The 23,980-nt window shown below is 46.2% G+C and overlaps 1 long non-coding RNA gene and 1 pseudogene across 1 annotated transcript; both read left to right on the plus strand.

The window, feature by feature from the left end:
- Positions 1 to 677: 677 nt before the first annotated feature.
- Positions 678 to 14,575, plus strand: LOC135510070 (uncharacterized). Its single transcript, XR_010451061.1, has 3 exons — positions 678 to 954; positions 12,118 to 12,355; positions 13,074 to 14,575. It is a non-coding gene; the product is annotated as an uncharacterized LOC135510070 (long non-coding RNA).
- Positions 14,576 to 18,730: 4,155 nt separating this feature from the next.
- Positions 18,731 to 22,000, plus strand: LOC135518948 (YEATS domain-containing protein 2-like; annotated as a pseudogene).
- The last annotated feature ends 1,980 nt before the right edge of the window (positions 22,001 to 23,980 follow it).

Here is a 23,980-nt window from a genome sequence, read left to right on the forward strand (position 1 = left end):
ATCCACATTAATGTAGAAGTGTTTAGACACATATTCTATTCTTATTTATAGCAAAAGTAACACAACCAATATAATAACAACAAATGCATCCAACAAGTTTGTAGAGTCACAAGCTTGGTGTAGTCATTGCGTGCTAAGAATGTGGGACCAAATACTAAACTTTTGACTACTCTTATAAGAATCTTTAGGTGTGTCAATAATTTTGACATTTACCTTTATTTAATTTCTTTATTATTACTTGTTAAATAAAAATCTCTTTCTCTGAGCAGTTGTATTAGTATGAAATAATATAATTTCCTCTTTTTTTGAGCATACAATATAGCTCAGTAATATAATATCAGTTCTCTTTGGAGATGAAGAACCTGCGATGGAAGTGATTGGACAGTGTTGACCTCAGGTCCAGAATGAGTATCACCGTAGGTGACAGAACTACGAGTGGACAAGAGTACTAGCACCTCCAATGCATACTAGCAGCCTGGTTTCATTACATGTTTATTGCCTTTAATTGTTTGTAATTAATTACATGCTTATACTGCAGGAGAAAGCTTCATTGTCTCCGTTCATGTCCGTTTTAGTTTTAGTCTCTATGTCAAAGTTCATCTGTAACCAATTCACACCATGTATTCTACAACTTCACTTTCTTCCCTATTCGTTCAGCTGCCTATTATAGCTGTATCTTTCTTTGTCTGATGGAAAGGATATCAAGGTGGAACATCCCCTCTCCTTTCCTACATTTCCCAGCATGCCTCCAAGAGTGGCCCGGCGGTGCTGAACCACTCGGCCATCAAGCATTTCTTGGAGTTGCCCTCCCTCTCCTCGTCCCCCCTCGACCAGGGCTCGGACACCCACTACCTGGGGCCCTCGGTGATCCTGTCCCAACAGGGCGAGGGGCTGGACAGGGGCCTGGAGGGAGGATGGGGGCTGGAGAGCAGGCCGGGCCGCAACACAAGGAAGGTGAGTGGAGTGAGGAGTTCTCAATAGGCTGATGTGGCTTTCACTCCTCGTCTTCTTTCCTTCATCCGTACTGATCTGAAAGACTGGGCCAGATGAGAGTAAATTGCCTCTACCTCTCCTGTGTTTTCAGGTCAGTAAAGGAGACAAGGAGAGGGAGGCACTGTAGACTATTGTGACACACACAAGTCAAAAAGCTAATATTATCATTGAGTTTTCCAGTTTTTTACTCGGTAGCATCTGAGAGTTTTTCAATATAATAAGCATGTTTCCATTGACCCAGGTTTATTCGACAAAAGCAATGTCACCATTTTTTGTTGTTGTTGAGACGTGTATATTAGAAAAGGCACATATAGAAGACATTTTCTAAAGATCGACACATTTTTATCTGTTCGGCAACGGTGGATTTTTCTTTTGTCTAACTTTCTTTATTGCGACAAATGATGGTGGAAACTGTGTTTTTCTACTAAATGATGATTGCCATATACTTTTGAAGGTAGGCGGGGCACGTGATGTAGGCTCATCACGCAACTATAAGCTCCACTCCACAGTTAATTATAAATGCCTACTGCTTGCAGGTTTTACCACGTCAACGACGGTGGCGATACGCTTGGCACATGAGAATTGTTCGAATATGTCAAGTCAATTATTGCATTCTATTTTTGGAAACTTACCCTAGCAGACAATCACATCTGTTTACTATGCAAACTTTCTAAATGTCGACAAAACAAAATCACGGGACAAGTTGATGGAAACAAAGCTAGTGGTTCCCATAATTTGTTTTGTGGCACAGTGAGCTTTCTAAACCCTTTCACAATGTTTCCAGTCCTCTGTGACAGACACAGGGAGATATGAACAACAGAAGTGTGTTGCAAGCCTTTGCTATAGAGTTGAGTTTCTCAGTACTGTAAGCATTTAGTCAGCACACCTTGTTTTTGTTCCCTCACGTTACAGTGAACAGTTGGGTCACTGGGTGCATGTTATGCAAGCCCAATCTTGATACAGCACATTAACAGCCTCTGTGTCCTGATCACTGACATGTTTTCCCCCTGGATCTCAAGCCTGTTTAGGGGTTACAGGGAGACACTATACCAGAACACAACAACAAGGCTATGACCTCTGTCATAAGGTGTCATAACAGTGACATAAACCAGTAATTACTACTTCTGTCAACTGACTTCACAAAGTAAGGAGACTCCCTGTCTAAAAGCTTCATCATGTATTACCATACGGCCTATGAAATATATCTGGAATTGCTTTACTCTTTTTTTAAAGTGTTGAAAGGTTTATTGCCCTGTTTCGCTGGAGGAGAGAGAGATGCAAGGTTTATTGCCCTGTTTCGCTAGAGGAGAGAGAGACGCTAGAGGAGAGAGAGATGCAAGGTTTATTGCCCTGTTTCGCTGGAGGAGAGAGATGCAAGGTTTATTGCCCTGTTTCGCTGGAGGAGAGAGAGATGCAAGGTTTATTGCCCTGTTTCGCTGGAGGAGAGAGAGATGCAAGGTTTATTGCCCTGTTTCGCTGGAGGAGAGAGATGCAAGGTTTATTGCCCTGTTTCGCTGGAGGAGAGAGAGATGCAAGGTTTATTGCCCTGTTTCGCTGGAGGAGAGAGAGATGCAAGGTTTAGTGCCCTGTTTTGCTGGAGGAGAGAGAGATGCAAGGTTTATTGCCCTGTTTCGCTGGAGGAGAGAGATGCAAGGTTTATTGCCCTGTTTCGCTGGAGGAGAGAGATGCAAGGTTTAGTGCCCTGTTTCGCTGGAGGAGAGAGAGATGCAAGGTTTATTGCCCTGTTTCGCTGGAGGAGAGAGAGATGCAAGGTTTATTGCCCTGTTTCGCTGGAGGAGAGAGATGTAAGGTTTATTGCCCTGATTCTCTGGGATCCCATTAACGAGAGAGAGAGTCTTTCTATCGCCCCCTGCGAGGCAGCTCCCTAACTCTCCCCCTGCAAGGCAGCTCCCTAACTCTCCCCCTGCGAGGCAGCTCCCTAACTCTCCCCCTGCGAGGCAGCTCCCTAACTCTCCCCCTGCGAGGCAGCTCCCTAACTCTCCCCCTGCGAGGCAGCTCCCTAACTCTCCCCCTGTGAGGCAGCTCCCTAACTCTCCCCCTGCGAGGCAGCTCCCTAACTCTCCCCCTGCGAGGCAGCTCCATATTTCTCCCCCTGCGAGGCAGCTCCCTAACTCTCTCCCTGCGAGGCAGCTCCCTAACACTCCCCCTGCGAGGCAGCTCCCTAACTCTCTCCCTGCGAGGCAGCTCCCTAACACTCCCCCTGCGAGGCAGCTCCCTAACTCCCTAAGATGCAAGGTTTATTGCCCTGTTTCACTGGAGGAGAGAGATGCAAGGTTTATTGCCCTGTTTTGCTGGAGGAGAGAGAGATGCAAGGTTTATTGCCCTGTTTCGCTGGAGGAGAGAGAGATGCAAGGTTTATTGCCCTGTTTCGCTGGAGGAGAGAGATGCAAGGTTTATTGCCCTGTTTCGCTGGAGGAGAGAGAGATGCAAGGTTTATTGCCCTGTTTCGCTGGAGGAGAGAGATGCAAGGTTTAGTGCCCTGATTCGCTGGAGGAGAGAGATGCAAGGTTTATTGCCCTGTTTCGCTGGAGGAGAGATTGATGCAAGGTTTAAGTGCCCTGTTTCGCTGGAGGAGAGAGAGATGCAAGGTTTATTGCCCTGTTTCGCTGGAGGAGAGAGAGATGCAAGGTTTATTGCCCTGTTTCGCTGGAGGAGAGAGATGCAAGGTTTATTGCCCTGTTTCGCTGGAGGAGAGAGAGATGCAAGGTTTAAGTGCCCTGTTTCGCTGGAGGACAGAGATGCAAGGTTTATTGCCCTGTTTCGCTGGAGGAGAGAGATGTAAGGTTTATTGCCCTGATTCTCTGGGATCCCATTAACGAGAGAGAGAGTCTTTCTATCGCCCCCTGCGAGGCAGCTCCCTAACTCTCCCCCTGCAAGGCAGCTCCCTAACTCTCCCCCTGCGAGGCAGCTCCCTAACTCTCCCCCTGCGAGGCAGCTCCCTAACTCTCCCCCTGCGAGGCAGCTCCCTAACTCTCCCCCTGCAAGGCAGCTCCCTAACTCTCCCCCTGCGAGGCAGCTCCCTAACTCTCCCCCTGCGAGGCAGCTCCCTAACTCTCCCCCTGCGAGGCAGCTCCCTAACTCTCCCCTGCGAGGCAGCTCCATATTTCTCCCCTGCGAGGCAGCTCCCCCTAACTCTCCCCTGCGAGGCAGCTCCATATTTCTCCACCTGCGAGGCAGCACCCTAACTCTCCCCCTGCGAGGCAGCTCCCTAACTCTCCCCTGCGAGGCAGCTCCATATTTCTCCCCCTGCGAGGCAGCTCCCTAACTCTCCCCCTGCGAGGCAGCTCCCTAACTCTCCCCCTGCGAGGCAGCTCCATATTTCTCCCCCTGTGAGGCAGCTCCCTAACTCTCCCCCTGCGAGGCAGCTCCATATTTCTCCCCCTGTGAGGCAGCTCCCTAACTCTCCCCCTGCGAGGCAGCTCCATATTTCTCCCCCTGCGAGGCAGCTCCCTAACTCTCTCCCTGCGAGGCAGCTCCCTAACTCTCCCCCTGCGAGGCAGCTCCATATTTCTCCCCGTGCGAGGCAGCTCCATATTTCTCCCCCTGTGAGTCAGCTCCATATTTCTCCCCCTGCGAGGCAGCTCCCTAACTCTCTCCCTGCGAGGCAGCTCCATATTTCTCCCCCTGCGAGGCAGCACCCTAACTCTCCCCCTGCGAGGTCAGCTCCCTAACTCTCTCCCTGCGAGGCAGCTCCATATTTCTCCCCTGCGAGGCAGCTCCATATTTCTCCCCTGCGAGGCAGCTCCATATTTCTCCCCGTGCGAGGCAGCTCCATATTTCTCCCCCTGCGAGGCAGCTCCCTAACTCTCTCCCTGCGAGGCAGCTCCATATTTCTCCCCCTGTGAGGCAGCTCCCTAACTCTCCCCCTGCGAGGCAGCTCCATATTTCTCCCCCTGCGAGGCAGCTCCCTAACTCTCTCCCTGCGAGGCAGCTCCCTAACTCTCCCCCTGCGAGGCAGCTCCATATTTCTCCCCGTGCGAGGCAGCTCCATATTTCTCCCCCTGTGAGTCAGCTCCATATTTCTCCCCCTGCGAGGCAGCTCCCTAACTCTCCCCCTGTGAGGCAGCTCCATATTTCTCCCCCTGCGAGGCAGCTCCCTAACTCTCTCCCTGCGAGGCAGCTCCATATTTCTCCCCCTGCGAGGCAGCACCCTAACTCTCCCCCTGCGAGTCAGCTCCCTAACTCTCTCCCTGCGAGGCAGCTCCATATTTCTCCCCCTGCGAGGCAGCTCCCTAACTCTCTCCCTGCGAGGCAGCTCCCTAACTCTCCCCCTGCGAGACAGATCCATATTTCTCCCCCTGCGAGGCAGCTCCCTAACTCTCTCCCTGCGAGGCAGCCTCCTAACTCTCCCCCAGTGAGGCAGATCCATATTTCTCCCCCTGCGAGGCAGCTCCATATTTCTCCCCCTGCGAGGCAGCTCCCTCCCTCCATCTGTCATTCAGAGGATAACAAACAGTTCTCCCCTCTCTCCCTCTCGCCCCTCTCTCTCTCCTCTCTCCCTCTCTTCCAGTATCAAATAATTCAGCCTTAGTTGCTATTGCTGCTATTTAGTGTTATGCTGTGTGTACTGTGTGTGTTCTGATGTTAATGTGATTGCGTGTGACAGTATTTTATGGCGATAGGGCGCGTCTTGTTATTGAATTGATCACTGGGGGTGTTGCTTTTTGTATGCAGGCCTCATGCAACAGCAGGAAGTGTTGCTTTTTGTATGCAGGCCTCAGGCAACAGCAGAAAGGTTAAGACTCTGTTTTCATCTGATAAACTATCATCTATTTAGTGTTGCCCCTGGTTACACCATTTCGTTTGATATTACAGGTCAACAAAAGTTTTCTGAGCAACTTTTGTTTGGTCAGCCAAGGATGTAGGCCAGGCTAGTACAGAAACTGTTGCAATCAAATTCAACCAATCAAATGTTTTTATTTTTTATTAAGCCATTTCTTTACAACAGCAGTTGTCATAAAGTGCCTTACAGACATCCAACTTCAGACCCCATTGGTGAGACTGCTTGCACGCTCCCATCACGAACTGAAATGTCATGGAGTAATAGCACCCTCATGTGGATGTGAGACACCAAAACCCTTTCAGACAGCACACAGTAGTTAGGTTGGTTAAGTTGTCTCAAGTATTGACGCTCGGGTTGACTCATAACCCGCCCCCCCGTGGTTATAGCCGCAGTCCGGATGGGTTTAGGGTAATTAAATATTGTGTGGATGAAGCTAAGAAAATCCATGAATCCATTATTGTGCAATTTATATTTACATTGAGGTTTTTCTTTCATTATTTTAGGCTATCTGGCATTAACACCTAACTATACGCGCGCCAAATAGCCTGCCTACACGCCACTCGCCAAATGCTTTTGGAAACGGGCAGAAAACGTTCATGTCAATCCACGGAGGCACAATGTCGGAGTTTAATTCAATAAAAGGAATGCTGCGAAATGGAGGGTTGAAAATAAAGAGAAGAGAGGGACAGAAAAATCATGTTTGGGAAAGATTTGGTGAAATGGTAAAATAGGATGATAGCAGTTTCGGCTTTGTTATATGTGATGATCATGAGGAGCTACAAATTCGACAGTAACAAGACGGGGACTTCAAATAGGCCTATGGCACGACAAGGGAACTGTAGCCTGCTGTTCATATGGGTTAAATGGAAACTGAAATCTGGACACTGACTGTAGGTCTATAAGCTCTCACACAGCCTTAATGATAACTCCTGCAGAATATAGCATTTATTGCAGTAAAATGATGCACCAAATGTAGGCTACATTTTGACTCGGGACCAGGAGCATGGAAATATGATTTATTTATTCCAGCATCTTGAGAGAATGCTAATGCACAGTTATATATTGTCTTTAGAGGTGCTATCTTTATCAGCATCATAAAAGCTGATAGTATTTCAATCACATAAATTATGCATCCAAGCCCAACTGAAATCTTATCAGAAACATGTTGGGTCGTTTTCCCATCTTACTATTTCTATACAACCTGTCAAACTAATGTCATTTGGAAATTGTGCACAGAAAATCATTTTCCGTTTTTTGGGGGGGTTATTATATTTTCTCCCCGGTCCCTAAACGTCTTTGCACCGAGAAAGAAGCAGAGATGATGGAGAGAACTTTACCGTTGTCAGCTAGATTGAAGCATTCATTCTATTGATTTATGACATTATTCTGGTGAGCAGGGGTTTATTTACACCTCTAGGGAAACATATAATGACAGAAAAGAGCTACATGTATCTAATTATAGACAAGTTGACTAACAAATAGCCTTCCAAAATGTCTGAAATTATAAGCAGAAACATCTTAAGCAGGAAAAGAAAATCCTGCACCCCTTGCCCAAAAATAGTTCTGCCGTCTCTGATTGTAGCCTGCAGCGCATTTTCTATATTAGTGGGTTAGGATTGGATGTGGACCTCAGATATTCACTTGATAACATAGTCGGCAGTTGGGTTATTAGCAGGTGCGGGTGAACAAACAGCTGACCCACGCACCACTAGTCTCTAGAGACACTGATCTAAGACCAGCGTGTCCTTTTCCACACTAATGGTTAAAGGTTATGATTTGGGGTGGGAAAGTTAATCCTAGATCTGCTGTGCCTAAGGGCAACTTCTACAGATCCCGCTGACACACACTTTAGTTCCTATGACCTGTGTCAGCAGCTTGAGTCAGACCAGGCGTCAGTATGACTAAACCGTGCTGACACACCCTTCACCTACAGACAGTGTAACCACTCAGAAAGACATATCTAATACCTCAGAATACCTCAGCCTTAGAGCCCTGACACCACATAAAGGTTGATCCTGCTTTACAATCCCCATAGTGAATCAGAGGATCAGACACAGGGGTTTTCTGATCCTCAGCCCTACAGAAGATAGTACAGAAGATTGCCCAATATGGTAAAATACCAAGTCCATATTATGGCAACAACAGCTAAAATAAGAAAAGAGAAACAACAGCACATCATTACTTGTAAGACATGAAGGTAAGTCCATTTTTTGCAGTCTCAAAAACCATCAAGCACACAAGAACATTCAGAGACTTGTCCCAAAGCCACTCCTGCGTTGTCTTGGCTGTGTGCTTTGGGTCATTGTCCTGTTGGAAGGTGAACCTTCACCCCAGTCTGAGGTCCTGAGCGCTCTGTAGCAGATTTTCATCAAAGATCTCTCTGTACTTTGCTCCGTTCATCTTTGCCTCGATCCTGACTAGTCTCCCAGTCCCTGCCGCTGAAAAACATCCCCACATCATGATGCTGCCCCCACCATGCTTCACCGTAGGAATGGTGCCAGGTTTCCTCCAGACGTGTCGCTTGGCATTGAAGCCAAAGAGTTCAATCTTGGTTTCATCAGACCAGAGAAACTTATTTCTCATGGTAGGAGAATCTTCAGGCGCCTTTTGGAAAATTCCAAGCGGGCTGTCATGTGCCTGATTGGTGGACTGCTGCAGAGATGGTTGTTCTTCTGGAAGGTTCTCCCATCTCCACAGAGGAACTCTAGAGCTCTGTCAGAGTGACCATCAGGTTCTTGTCACCTCCCTGACCAAGGCCCTTCTCCCCCTATTGCTCAGTTTTTCCGGGTGGCCAGCTCTAGGAAGAGCCTTGGTGGTTCCAAACTTCCATTTAAGAATTCCACTGTGTTCTTGGGGACCTTCAATGCTGTAGACAATCCCTAGATCTGTGCCTCGACAATCAGATACGGACAATTCCTTCGACCTCATGGCTTGGTTTTTGCTCTGACGTGCACTGTCAACTGTGGGATCTTATATAGACAGGTGTGCCTTTATAAATCAATATCCAATCAATAGAATTTACCACAGGTGGACTCCAATTAAGTTGTAGAAACATCTCAAGGATGATCAATGGAAACAGGATGCACCTGAGCTTAATATTGAATCTCATAGCAAAGGGTCTTAATACTTATGTAAATAAGGTATTTCTAAAAAGCTGTTTTCGGTTTTGTGTGTAGATTACTGAGGATTTTATTTATAAGGCTATAATGTAACAAAATGTGAAAAAAGTAAAGGGATCTGAATACTTTCCAAAGACACTGTACACACACACACACACACACACACACACACACACACACACACACACACACACACACACACATACAGTTAAAGTCGGAAGTTTACATACACCTTAGCCAAATACATTTAAACTAAGTTTTTCACAATTCCTGACATTTAATCCTAGTAATAATTCTCTGTCTTAGGTCAGTTAGGATCCCCACTTTATTTTAATAATGTGAAATGTCAGAATAATAGTAGAGGGAATGATTTATTTCAGCATTTATTTCTTTCATCACATTCCCAGGGGGTCAGAAGTTTACACACACTCAGTATTTGGTAGCATTGCCTTTAAATTGTTTAACCTGGGTCAAATGTTTTGGGTAGCTTTCCACAAGCTTCCCACAATAAGTTGGGTGAATTTTGTCCCATTCCTCCTGACAAAGCTGGTGTAACTGGTTCAGGATTGTAGGCCTCCTTGCTCACACATGTTTTTTCAGTTCTGCCCACAAATTTTCTATCGGATTGAGGTGAGGGCTTTGTGATGGCCACTCCAATACCTTGACTTTGTTGTCCTTAAGCCATTTTGCCACAATGTTGGATGTATGCTTGGGGTCATTGTCCACTTCCTGTTTGATGTCTTTGTAACGTCCATCGTCGGTAGAAGAAGAAGAGGACCAAGGTGCAGAGTGGTATGTGTCCATTTCTTTTAATAAAGAACTTGAACACTGAACAAAACAATAAACCGACACCCGAAAACAGTTCTGGCTGGTGCAGACACACAACAGAAAACAAAAAAATTATCACCCACGAAACACAATAGAAAACAGGCTACCTAAATATGGTTCTCAATCAGGGACAACGATTGACAGCTGCCTCTGATTGAGAACCATACCAGGCCAAACACAGAAATAGCAAGTCATAGAAAAAGTAACATAGACAACCCACCCAACTCACGCCCTGACCATACTAAAACAAAGACATACTAAAAGAACTAAGGTCAGAACGTGACAGTCTTGGGATGTTGCTTCAACATATCCACATAATTTTACTTCCTCAAATCAAATGTATTTGTTACATACACATGGTTAGCAGATGTTAATGCGAGTGTAGTGAAATGCTTGTGCTTCTAGTTCCAACAGTGCAGTAATAACCAACGAGTAATCTAACCTAACAATTCCACAACTACTACCTTATACACACAAGTGTAAAGGGATAAAGAATATGTACATAAAGATATATGAATGAGTGATGGGACAGAACGGCATAGGTAAGATGCAGTAGATGGTATTGAGTACAGTATATACATATGAGATGAGTAATGTAGGGTATATAAACATAAAGTGGTATAGTTTAAAGTGGCTAGTGATACATGTATTACATAAAGATGGCAAGATACAGTAGATGATATAGAGTACAGTATATACATATGAGATGAGTAATGTAGGGTATGTAAACATTATATTAAGTAGCATTGTTTAAAGTGGCTAGTCATACATTTCTTACATCAATTCCATCAATTTCCATTATTAAAGTGACTGGAGTTGAGTCAGTATGTTGGCAGCAGCCACTCAATGTTAGTGGTGGCTGTTTAACAGTCTGATGACCCTGAGATAGAAGGTGTCCTCATGATGCTGATCTATTTTGTGAAGTGCACCAGTCCCCCCTGCAGCAAAGCACCCCCAACAACATGATGCTGCCACTGCCGTGCTTCACGGTAGGGATGGTGTTCTTCGGCTTGTTAGCCGGCCTTTCAGGTTATGTCGATATAGGACTCGTTTTACTGTGGATATAGATACTTTTGTACCTGTTTCCTCCAGCATCTTCACAAGGTCCTTTGCTGTTGTTCTGGGATTGATTTGCACTTTTCGCACCAAAGTACATTCATCTCTAGGAGACAGAACGCGTCACCTTCCTGAGCGGTATGACGGTGTTTATACTTGTGTACTATTGTTTGTACAGATGAACATGGTACCTTCAGGCATTTGGACATTTTTCCCAAGGATGAACCAGACTTGTGGAGATCTACATTTTCTTTCTGAGGTCTTGGCTGATTTCTTTTGATTTTCCCATGATGTCAAGCAAAGAGGCACTGAGTTTGAAGGTAGGTCTTGAAATAAATTCACAGGTACACCTCCAATTGACTCAAATGATGTCAATTAGCCTATCAGAAGCTTCAAACGCCATGACATCATTTTCTGGAATTTTCCAAGCCGTTTAAAGGCACAGTCAGCTTAGTGTATGTAAACTTTTGACCCACTGGAATTGTGATACAGTGAATGATAAGTGAAATAAACAATTGTTGGAAAAATGACTTGTGTCATGCCCAAAGTAGATGTCCTAACCAACTTGCCAAAACTATAGTTTGTTAATTAACAAGAAATTTGTGGAGTGGTTGAAAAACGAGTTTTAATGACTCCAACCTACGGGTATGTAAAATTCCGACTTCAACAGTACATACATACATACTGTACATACAGTCAGTCAGTCTGTCTGTCTGTCTGTCTGTCTGGCTGCTGCAGCTTTCCCCTCTCTCACAGTGCAACCATCGCAGAGAAAGGTGAGATACATGGGGTCATAGATATATAATTACTAGAACAGGATAAGCCCTCGGACCACTGCCATTTGAAGTGCACTCGTGGGTTAATTCAATATGGCTGTCATTCTGTTTCTATGCCTGGGGGGGTTCTATTGAGTCAAGTTCTATCAGATAGAGTTGTGACTGAGACATTGAGCGTAACAGCACACCATAGAACATACAAACATTTTCAACTGAGTCCTTGACGTGAACTGCGAAATAAGTAGCTGCAACTGCATTGGAATGATGTCACTTTCATCTCCTAGTCAGTGAATCACGACATTTCTAATCCTTTCCTCTGCAGGCCTATAGTGAATGATTGATGAGTCTGGACTGAGAAACCGTATCTCATCCCCGTCTCTCTCTATCTTCTCTCTCTCTGTTTGTTTCTCTCTATCCCACCTCTCTCTCCCCCTATCTCTTTGTGCCAGGATGAAGGTAATTATATTGTAGATGCCCAGAGTGGTTTTTAATGGTTATTACCTTCTCTCTCTTTCTCTCTCTATACTCTCTTCCTGTCCAGGTCTGTCCATCAAAGCGGGTAGGTCCGTGGGGTACAGTGCGCTTCCTTCAGCCACGGAACGCACCCCATCCCGGCCTAAAGTCACAGAGAAGATTGTGTTGGGTTCCTATGGCAACTCGGCCTTCCAGCCAATCACGGCCAGCTGTAAGATTGTCCCACAGGGTCAGGCACCCAGCCCCTCCGGTTCCCCTGGGATATCCTTTCAGCCAATCACAATGAGCTGTAAAATTGTGACAAGGTAACTATCTACCAATAGGATTTGTTGGTATTGGAGCGGATGGAGGAAGGTTGGTAGATAAGGGGTGGAACTGTTGAATGATTCAGTATTTTTGTTTGGATTTTTGTTATAGTCGTCAGTCAGTTTATTTCATTCATGTCATTTGTTTTCTTATTCAAAGGAAACAGGAGAAATGACCAGTCAATCTCAGTTTATAAACACTGAGATTGAAATGGGGTTCAATTTCTAAATTGGGGCACACAAATGCCTAAGGGGAAATCTTTAGATACATTGGCTGTTGAAACTAAAGCACAACTTGTGATTGTTCATGGCCTGCATTGGTGAGGATTCAGAGCTTTAGAAAAATAAATATTTCAGGGCTAAGACACATCAATAACGTTTGCTGGCCGAGAGTACTTAGCACCTCTGAACGTAATTTGCGAACCGAGTGTGCACCGATTTTACGTTTACAATAGCCTGAAAAATGTTGTCAGTTTGGTGTGTCGTGTGCGAGCCTTTATAAAGAATATCTTTACAATGAGCAGCATGTTTAGGATTTCTTTTGGTCCCAAAGGTTCACCCATCTCCACACCCAGCCACTCTTCCCTCCCCCAAACCCTCACCTCCACCCCTGTACACACTGAACAGGGACCCTCCGTACTCTAAAACCCTTACATAATCGACGACAAGCCCGGCTAGGTCATCGGGATGGCAATAACCTCCTTCACTGCCTCCACAGGTACGCTACTGCCCCGCTCTGACTAGTATGAAGTCCTTCTAAACACTATGACCAGGACAGCGGAGTCAATCACCACCTTCCGGAGACACCTGAAACCCCACCTCTTCAAGGAATACCTAGGATAGGATAAAGTAATCCTTCTCACCCCCCCCTTAAATGATTTAGATGCACTATTGTAAAGTGGCTGTTCCACTGGATGTCATAAGGTGAATTCACCAATTTGTAAGTCGCTCTGGATAAGAGCGTCTGCCAAATGACTTAAATGTAATGTAAATGACCAGCTATGACCAGTTTGTTTCCCCACTAATGGTGAGAGTTAGGATTTAGGTGGGGTAATCTGATCCTAGATCTGAGCCTAAGTGCAACTTCTATACTGAGCTCTCTGCTTGTCCATAGGGAGTTATCCTCTCCTTTTGGGTCAGTTCCTGCAGCACTATAAGAGACTGTGCTGTGGACTCTGTGCCTCCCACACAGCACCTGATAATGCTGTTTTAGACTCCTCTCAGCCACTGTATTGCCAACACTCCTCTTCCACACACCTCAAGGCTGAATCTAGTGCACTCTGTCGTGGAAATTTCAGTACTGAGAGAGACTTGGACAATTAATCAAGCAATCCTCTTTATTTAACATCGATTAATTATTGCAATAATTAAATCGTCGACCCTCCTCTCCTCTCCTCTTGTCCTCTCCTCTCCTCTTGTCCTCTCCTCTCTCCTCTTGTCCTCTCCTCTTGTCCTCTCCTCTCTCCTCTTGTCCTCTCCTCTTGTCCTCTCCTCTCCTCTCTCCTCTTGTCCTCTCCTCTCCTCCAATAACTGATAACTGCCCTCCTCTCTTCTCTCCTCTTGTCCTCTCCTCTCTTCTCTTGTTCTCTTCTCTCTTGTCCTCTCCTTTCCTCTCCTCTCTTCTCTTGTCCTCTCTGTTACGTTCCCCAGTTTATGTGTTGTAGTTTGTATGTTTGCATGTGTTTATTTCAGGAAATGGCTTCCTGAAATCCATCAAGCAGCTGATTGGTTGACTCCAGGGCTAGATTTGCTAGAGGTAGATTTGCTAGAGAAATTTTGCTGAGAGTAGATTTGCTAGAGAGTTTTGCTGGGAGGTCATTGCTGAGAGTTGGTATGTTTAGTGAGTTTGTTGCCCAGATAGAGCTTATTTGAGCTCCTTTGTTTCTTAGTTTGTTTGCGAAAATTGTTTAATATTCTGTTTCATTTGTTCCCAAGGGGGAAGGGTAAGGCACCTAGGGAGTGCTTAGGCAAGAGGCCCGCGGGCATACATATACCCGTAGCATATTCGCTGTCTAGGCACACTAGGTAAGACCTGGGCGGACCACCCCCTTGTATTTTGGTTAGGGCACCAGGTGGTGCTAAATTAGGTGAGTAGTGGGTAGGCAGGTAAGATAGGAGAGGGGGGGCTTTGAGATTTACTTTCTTTGCTTTGGTTCCGTCCAGCCCCTTTTCCCCATATTACCGTGTGAAGGAATAAAGTCCTGGTAAACGGTACCACATTCTGCCTGTTATCATTCTTTCTTGCACCAACAGTCCATACCTTTTTCACTTCACGGAGAGTTTAGTTGTAGCAGGGTGTTGCGTTCCCTCTTCATAGAGGCGTGCGTAACACTCTCCTCCCTTACTAATAACTGCCCTCTCCTCTCCTATTGTCCTCTCCTCTCCTTTCTCCTCTTATCCTCTCCTCCCTTACTGATAACTGCCCGTCGTACTACTGTACCACAGTTGACTAGTGTTCTCTAACTCTCCAAACCCTGAACCCTCACAGTTGACTAGTATTCTCTAACTCTCCAAACCCTGAACCCTCACAGTTGACTAGTATTCTCTAACTCTCCAAACCCTGAACCCTCACAGTTGACTAGTATTCTCTAACTCTCCAAACCCTGAACCCTCACAGTTGACTAGTATTCTCTAACTCTCCAAACCCTGAACCCTTACTGTTTCTCCTCTGTTATCGTGAAGACGCCTACACTTGCATCCTTACAGGCAAAGCCATTCTTCCTCTCTTTCACTATCCCTCTCTTTCTCTCTCTTAGTCTCTCTCTCTTAGTCTCCCTCTTTCTCCCGCTTTCTTGCTCTTTTTCTCTCTCTCTTTCTCTCTCTTAGTCTCTCCCTCTTTCTGTCTCTCCATCTCCTTCCATTCATAGATCATAACGGTTGGTGAGGCAGCAGCATAGCAATGGTATGAGAGGGGTTTCCATGGTGACCAGAACTACAGCTGTACTACCTTGTTCTGTGGCTCAGTGTCAGGGACAGATTACAGGAGAAGTGGGGACCATAAGGATGTTTTCGTTTTCCTCTGTGATTTTGTGTGTGTGTTCATTGACTAGGCTACGCTTTGTTGTAAATTCAATTACAGAACTAATGTGTGTCGGCATTTGGTTGTTCCATGTATCAGTGTCATTCTCAAGTGGAACACAGTGAAACCACATTCGCTCTCTGCTGTGTTTCAGCCCTTTATAGCTCACATTCCCATTCCAGTCATGTGCTGTACACTTCCACACAACCATGTATCCACCAACGCTTAGTTTCAGCAGATCCCGGCAGGCAGAGGGGTTTAAAGTGTCTGATGTAATTTCGTGCTGGAGGATTGATGCTGATGTGGGAGTTAGTGCTGATTCACCAGTCTAACTAAAGAGACGTTTTGCCGCTGAAATGAAGGTGAAAGCATAGGTCAGTGTGTTTGGAGGGTAACACATTATAGGCCAGTGTGTTTAGAGGGTAACACATTATAGGGCAGTGCGTTTGGAGGGTAACACATTATAGGCCAGTGTGTTTGGAGGGTAACACATTATAGGCCAGTGTGTTTGGAGGTAACACATTATAGGGCAGTGTGTTTGGGGGATAACACATTATAGGCCAGTGTGTTTGGGGATAACACATTATAGGTCAGTGTGTTTGGGGATAACACATTATAGGTCAGTGTGTTTGGGGATAACACATTATAGGCCAGTGTGTTTGGAGGTAACACATTATAGGTCAGTGTGTTTGGAGGGTAACACATTATAGGCCAGTGTGTTTGGGGATAACACATTATAGGTCAGTGTGTTTGGAGGGTAACACATTATAGGTCAGTGTGTTTGGAGGGTAACACATTATAGGCCAGTGTGTTTGGAGGAAACACATTATAGGTCAGTGTGTTTGGAGGTAACACATTATTGGGCAGTGTGTTTGGAGGTAACACATTATAGGGCAGTGTGTTTGGAGGTAACACATTATAGGCCAGTGTGTTTAGAGGGTAACACATTATAGGCCAGTGTGTTTGGAGGGTAACACATTATAGGCCAATGTGTTTGGGGATAACACATTATAGGGCAGTGTGTTTGGGGATAACACATTATAGGCCAGTGTGTTTGGAGGTAACACATTATAGGCCAGTGTGTTTGGAGGTAACACATTATAGGTCAGTGTGTTTGGAGGTAACACATTATAGGCCAGTGTGTTTGGAGGTAACACATTATAGGTCAGTGTGTTTGGAGGTAACACATTATAGGTCAGTGTGTTTGGAGGTAACACATTATAGGTCAGTGTGTTTGGAGGTAACACATTATAGGTCAGTGTGTTTGGAGGGTAACACATTATAGGCCAATGTGTTTGGGGATAACACATTATAGGGCAGTGTGTTTGGGGATAACACATTATAGGCCAGTGTGTTTGGGGATAACACATTATAGGCCAGTGTGTTTGGAGGTAACACATTATAGGCCAGTGTGTTTGGGGATAACACATTATAGGTCAGTGTGTTTGGAGGTAACACATTATAGGCAGGTGTGTTTGGAGGTAACACATTATAGGCCAGTGTGTTTGGAGGTAACACATTATAGGGCAGTGTGTTTGGAGGTAACACATTATAGGGCAGTGTGTTTGGGGATAACACATTATAGGGCAGTGTGTTTGGAGGTAACACATTATAGGCCAGTGTGTTTGGAGGTAACACATTATAGGGCAGTGTGTTTGGAGGTAACACATTATAGGCCAGTGTGTTTGGGGATAACACATTATAGGTCAGTGTGTTTGGAGGTAACACATTATAGCTCAGTGTGTTTGGGGATAACACATTATAGGCCAGTGTGTTTGGAGGGTAACACATTATAGGCCAGTGTGTTTGGGGATAACACATTATAGGCCAGTGTGTTTGGAGGTAACACATTATAGCTCAGTGTGTTTGGGGATAACACATTATAGGCCAGTGTGTTTGGAGGGTAACACATTATAGGCCAGTGTGTTTGGAGGGTAACACATTATAGGCCAGTGTGTTTGGGGATAACACATTATAGGCCAGTGTGTTTGGAGGGTAACACATTATAGGCCAGTGTGTTTGGAGGGTAACACATTATAGGCCAGTGTGTTTGGGGGTAACACATTATAGGCCAGTGTGTTTGGAGGGTAACACATTATAGGCCAGTGTGTTTGGGGATAACACATTATAGGCCAGTGTGTTTGGAGGTAACACATTATAGGCCAGTGTGTTTGGGGATAACACATTATAGGCCAATGTGTTTGGGGATAACACATTATAGGCCAGTGTGTTTGGAGGTAACACATTATAGCTCAGTGTGTATGGAGGTAACACATTATAGCTCAGTGTGTTTGGAGGTAACACATTATAGGTCAGTGTGTTTGGAGATAACACATTATAGGGCAGTGTGTTTGGAGGGTAACACTTATAGGTCAGTGTATTTGGATGTAACACATTATAGGCCAGTGTGTTTGGAGGTAACACATTATAGGGCAGTGTGTTTGGAGGTAACACATTATAGGCCAGTGTGTTTGGAGGTAACACATTATAGGCCAGTGTGTTTGGAGGGTAACACATTATAGGGCAGTGTGTTTGGAGGGTAACACTTATAGGTCAGTGTATTTGGAGGTAACACATTATAGGGCAGTGTGTTTGGGGATAACACATTATTAAAGCATAGGCCAGTAAAGCGTTACGTAATCAGATTACTTATTATAATCAGTAACTAGTAGTGTACCACGTTACTTTTTAAAACTGGGTCTTATAATTAGAGTTACTTTGTCAATGAACACACGTGTTACTTTCAGATCAACATCTCTGCTGTACGCGTTTCCTTGACCCTGATTTTCGACTTCCTCATTTAGTTCTCAAGTGAGCGGAGAAAAGGCTCATGGCAGCTGACCATAAAAATGGATAGAGGGCGCTAGTTTTGATAGAAAACTCAATAGAGGGCTTCACCGTCTAGTGGAAAGTGTGCCCTCTATCCATCTCTATGCAGTGGTCAAACCAGAACTGGCGTTTAGAAAGATTTTGAGTGAAAAGAAAGGAAATCTGTACAGATTTTTTAATGTACGATATATTAGGATAATTTAGCTCATATATTGATAGTGCAATCCCAACACGGGCTTAGGAAATACTTTAGTTTCTCTCTTTCTCTCGATACGGTAGTACATTTAGCCCACCTAAAGCCTTTGCATTTAATCTATTTGGCTGCATTTACACAGGCAGCCCAATTCTGATCTGTTGCCCAATTATTGGCTAAAGATCTGATCTGATTAGTCAAAAGATCAATTAGTGTCAAAAGTTCAGAATTGGGCTGACTGTGTAAAAGCAGCCCTTGTGACCCACAGAGTAACTAAAACCAATGCTTCTACCCCGTGACCAACAGATATTTTGATTGATTGATTGATGAATTAATGGTCCATGTCTTTCCGTATCACAGGAAGTCTTACAGCCAAGCAGTCGGTACGGCCCAAGGCACTCGCTCTCCGGCCCCCAAGGTTCACACGGACCGCTTCCTGTCCTCAGGGGTCAAGGTGAGTTACACAGAGGTCACACAGAAGTCACTCAAAGGTCAGTATGTGTGTCTAAGTGGAGTAAGAGTCTTTGTTATGAGTAGAACTGGCATCTTAACCTCCACATTCTGAAATGGCCCTTCGTCACTAAGACGTGTAGTTTCCAAGTGCAAAGGTTTCTTTGACAGTAGGAACTTTATTGAAGTATATGAGACTGGGTTGATTTAAAGTTGAATGTCCTTCAGGACTGATTTCCCCTGTCTTCACCTCTCATGAGTACTTTTCATAGAGCTCATTCAGACCTAACAGTGTTTCGCTTCCAGGAGATTCGTGTCAGACCAAACCCAGCAGTAGTGAGCTTCCAGGAGCGAAGTGTCAGACCAAACCCAGTTGTAGTGAGCTTCCAGGAGCGAAGTGTCAGACCAAACCCAGCAGTATTGAGCTTCCAGGAGCGAAGTGTCAGACCAAACCCAGCAGTGGCGAGCTTCCAGGAGCGAAGTGTCAGACCAAACCCAGCAGTGGCGAGCTTCCAGGAGCGAAGTGTCAGACCAAACCCAGCAGTATTGAGCTTCCAGGAGCGAAGTGTCAGACCAAACCTAGCAGTATTGAGCTTCCAGGAGCGAAGTGTCAGACCAAACCCAGGTGTAGTGAGCTTCCAGGAGCGAAGTGTCAGACCAAACCCAGGTGTAGTGAGCTTCCAGGAGCGAAGTGTCAGACCAAACCCAGGTGTAGTGAGCTTCCAGGAGCGAAGTGTCAGACCAAACCCAGGTGTAGTGAGCTTCCAGGAGCGAAGTGTCAGACCAAACCCAGTTGTAGTGAGCTTCCAGGAGCGAAGTGTCAGACCAAACCCAGTTGTATTGAGCTTCCAGGACTGAAGTGTCTGACCAAACCCAGCAGTATTGAGCTTCCAGGAGCGAAGTGTCAGACCAAACCCAGTTGTATTGAGCTTCCAGGACTGAAGTGTCTGACCAAACCCAGCAGTATTGAGCTTCCAGGAGCGAAGTGTCAGACCAAACCCAGTTGTATTGAGCTTCCAGGACTGAAGTGTCTGACCAAACCCAGCAGTGGCAAGCTTCCAGGAGCGAAATGTCAGACCAAACCCAGCAGTACTGCCACGATGTTGTCCTTTATGTTCCAATGTGATTGGCTATCTCCTCCCAGATGGGTCTCTGTGATTGGCTGTCTCCTCCCAGATGGGTCTCTGTGTGGCATAGTCACTTCCTGTCTCTGTAGACACTCCCTTCCTGTAAAACAGGGGCGGCAGTGTAGCCTAGTGGTTAGAGCATTGGACTAGTAACCGAAAGGTTGCAAGTTCAAATCCCCGAGCTGACAAGGTACAAAATCTGTCGTTCTGCCCCTGAACAGGCAGTTAACCCACTGTTCCTAGGCCGTCATTGAAAATAAGAATTTGTTCTTAACTGGTTAAATAAAGGTAAAAAAAACAACATAAAGGTGCTGTCCAGGGTGCTGTCCTCAGCAGCTGTGAGCAGCCACTTGGCAAGCTGTTTAAATGGGACATCAGTCTGAGAGGGGATGGGAGAGGCATTGCAGAGAATAACTGCATGTTTGTATCACACACACACACACACACACACACACACAGATGGAAAGAGAGAGACCATGTCAAACTCCTGTAATTACAATCCACCCACTCCCACATCTTCTCTCCATACATGATACAACACAGTTTCAGGGCAGATGCCAGTTATTTCTAGTTTTTCTAGTCTGTTTGGAACGGGACAGAATGTAGAATTAATATTTATATTAGCTAAAGAAATCAGTGTGCACTCTTGGCTTATGTAGAATGCATAGAAACTATTTATTTTTCCTGTGTTTGTCCTGTCTGTGATGTTCCATCTCTATGCTCTCTTCCTCTGCAGGTCATTATCAAGCAGCAGCAGATGGTTTCCACGGTAACGGCAGCCCAGCAGTTTGGTCGCAGTGAAGGGAAGTCACTTGATCTCCATGTTGCCACAGAGACAGACAGGAGGGGCCACCTGGGCGGGGGCCACAACCAGCAAGGTATCAGACAAACATACACTCACACACACATATGGTTCACAGCCAATGAGCAAGGTATCAAAGAGCAATGGTTTTGACCTGTTAAAATACATCTCCCATGTTTCCCCCCTACAGGTTCTGGGTACCCCTGTAGGCTCCGCCCTCCAGGTGCTGGGTACCCCTGTAGGCTCCGCCCTCCAGGTGCTGGGTATCCCTGTAGGCTCCGCCCTCCAGGTTCTGGGTTTCCCTGTAGGCTCCGCCCTCCAGTTGCTGGGTACCCCTGTAGGCTCCGTCCTCCAGGTTCTGGCTACCCCTGTAGGCTCCCCCCTCCAGGTTCTGGGTACCCCTCTAGGCTCCGCCCTCCAGGTGCTGGGTACCCCTGTAGGCTCCTTCCTCCAGGTGCTGGGTACCCCTGTCGGCTCCGCCCTCCAGGTTCTGGGTACCCCTGTAGGCTCCGCCCTCCAGGTTCTGGGTATCCCTGTAGGCGCCGCCCTCCAGGTTCTGGTATCCCTGTAGGCTCCGCCCTCCAGGTTCTGGGTATCCCTGTAGGCTCCGCCCTCCAGTTGCTGGGTACCCCTGTAGGCTCCGCCCTCCAGGTTCTGGGTATCTCTGTAAGCTCCGCCCTCCAGGTTCTGGGTATCCCTGTAGGCTCCTCCCTCCAGGTTCTGGGTATCCCTGTAGGCTCCGCCCTCCAGGTTCTGGGATCCCTGTAGGCTCCGCCCTCCAGGTTCTGGGTACCCCTGTAGGCTCCGCCCTCCAGGTTCTGGGATCCCTGTAGGCTCTGCCCTCCAGGTTCTGGGTACCCCTGTAGGCTCCGCCCTCCAGGTTCTGGGATCCCTGTAGGCTCAGCCCTCCAGGCAGCGATGAAGCTTGTGGCCATCAGCATCGGACAGATTCTGGATCTCCAAGGTGATGGGCGGGAGGCATGTGGTCGCCCAGGGCGTTGCCAAGGCCTTTGTCAGCGGGACGGCCAATAGCATTGTGGGTCAGCAGGTCATTGTTAAGGCAACTGGGGCCACAGGGGGAACAGGAAAGAGTGGAGGTGAGACACGTAAATACCAAGAAACACTCTTGACAAACGCCCACTGTCACAAACTCATTAAAAAGCACCCATCCACACAAATGCTCATTCACATGCTCCCTCACAGCTCTTCTGACTGATGTTTCATTCACATGCTCCCTCACAGCTCTTCTGACTGATGTTTCATTCACATGCTCTCTCACAGCTCTTCTGACTGATGTTTCATTCACATGCTCCCTCACAGCTCTTCTGACTGATGTTTCATTCACATGCTCCCTCACAGCTCTTCTGACTGATGTTTCATTCACATGCTCCCTCACAGCTCTTCTGACTGATGTTTCATTCACATTCACAATTATTTCTCTTTCCCCAACTTTATCTACAACATTATCCCCCTTTTATCGCCTCTCTCCTGTCCTCTCTCCTGTCCTCTCTCATATCCTCTCTCATACTCTCTTTCATATCCTCTCTCCTGTCCTCTCTCCTGTCCTCTCTCATATCCTCTCTCCTCTCTCCTGTCCTCTCTCATATCCTCTCTCCTGTCCTCTCTCATATCCTCTCTCCTGTCCTCACTCATATCCTCTCTCCTGTTCTCTCTCATATCCTCTCTCCTGTCCTCTCTCATATCCTCTCTCATATCCTCTCTCCTGTTCTCTCTCATTTCCTCTCTCCTGTCCTCTCTCATATCCTCTCTCCTGTCCTCTCTCATTTCCTCTCTCCTGTCCTCTCTCCTGTCCTCTCTCATATCCTCTCTCATCCTCTCTCCTGTCCTCTCTCCTCTCTCATGTCCTCTCTCCTGTCATTTCTCCTTTCTCATGTCCTCTCTCATATCCTCTCTCCTGTCCTCTCTCATATCCTCTCTCCTGTCCTCACTCATATCCTCTCTCCTGTTCTCTCTCATATCCTCTCTCCTGTCCTCTCTCATATCCTCTCTCATATCCTCTCTCCTGTTCTCTCTCATTTCCTCTCTCCTGTCCTCTCTCATATCCTCTCTCCTGTCCTCTCTCATTTCCTCTCTCCTGTCCTCTCTCCTGTCCTCTCTCATATCCTCTCTCATCCTCTCTCCTGTCCTCTCTCCTCTCTCATGTCCTCTCTCCTGTCATTTCTCCTTTCTCATGTCCTCTCTCATATCCTCTCTCCTGTCCTCTCTCATATCCTCTCTCATATCCTCTCTCCTGTTCTGTCTCATTTCCTCTCTCCTGTCCTCTGTCATATCCTCTCTCCTGTCCTCTCTCATTTCCTCTCTCCTGTCCTCTCCTGTCCTCTCTCATATCCTCTCTCCTGTCCTCTCTCCTCTCTCATGTCCTCTCTCCTGTCATTTCTCCTTTCTCATGTCCTCTCTCATGTCCTCTCTCATATCCTCTCTCCTGTCCTCTCTCCTGTCCTCTCTCCTGTTCTCTCTCATAGCCTCTCTCATATCCTCTCTCATATCCTCTCTCATTTCCTCTCTCATATCCTCTCTCATATCCTCTCTCCTCTCTCCTGTCCTTTCTCATATCCTCTCTCCTGTCCTCTCTTATATCCTGTCTCATATCCTCTCTCATATCCTCTCTCCTCTCTCCTGTCCTCTCTCATATCCTCTCTCCTGTCCTCTCTCAAATCCTCTCTCATATACTCTCTCCTGTCCTCTCTCATATCCTCTCTCATATCCTCTCTCCTGTTCTCTCTCATTTCCTCTCTCATATCCTCTCTCCTGTCCTCTCTCATATCCTCTCTCCTGTCCTCTCTCATATCCTCTCTCCTATCCTCTCTCCTGTCCTCTCTCATATCCTCTCATTTCCTCTCTCATGTTCTCTCTCATTTCCTCTCTCATATCCTCTCTCCTGTCCTCTCTCATATCCTCTCTCATATCCTCTCTCCTCTCTCCTGTCCTCTCTCATATCCTCTCTCCTGTCCTCTCTCCTGTCCTCTCTCATATCCTCTCTCATATCCTCTCTCATATCCTCTCTCTTGTCCTCTCTCCTGTCCTCTCTCATATCCTCTCTCATATCCTCTCTCCTCTCTCCTGTCCTCTCTCATATCCTCTCTCCTGTTCTCTCTCATTTCCTCTCATATCCTCTCTCATATCCTCTCTCCTGTTCTCTCTCATTTCCTCACTCATTTCCTCTCTCATCTCCTCTCTCCTGTCC

This window comes from Oncorhynchus masou, chromosome 3 (assembly GCF_036934945.1).
Source record: "Oncorhynchus masou masou isolate Uvic2021 chromosome 3, UVic_Omas_1.1, whole genome shotgun sequence".
NCBI lineage: Eukaryota > Metazoa > Chordata > Actinopteri > Salmoniformes > Salmonidae > Oncorhynchus > Oncorhynchus masou.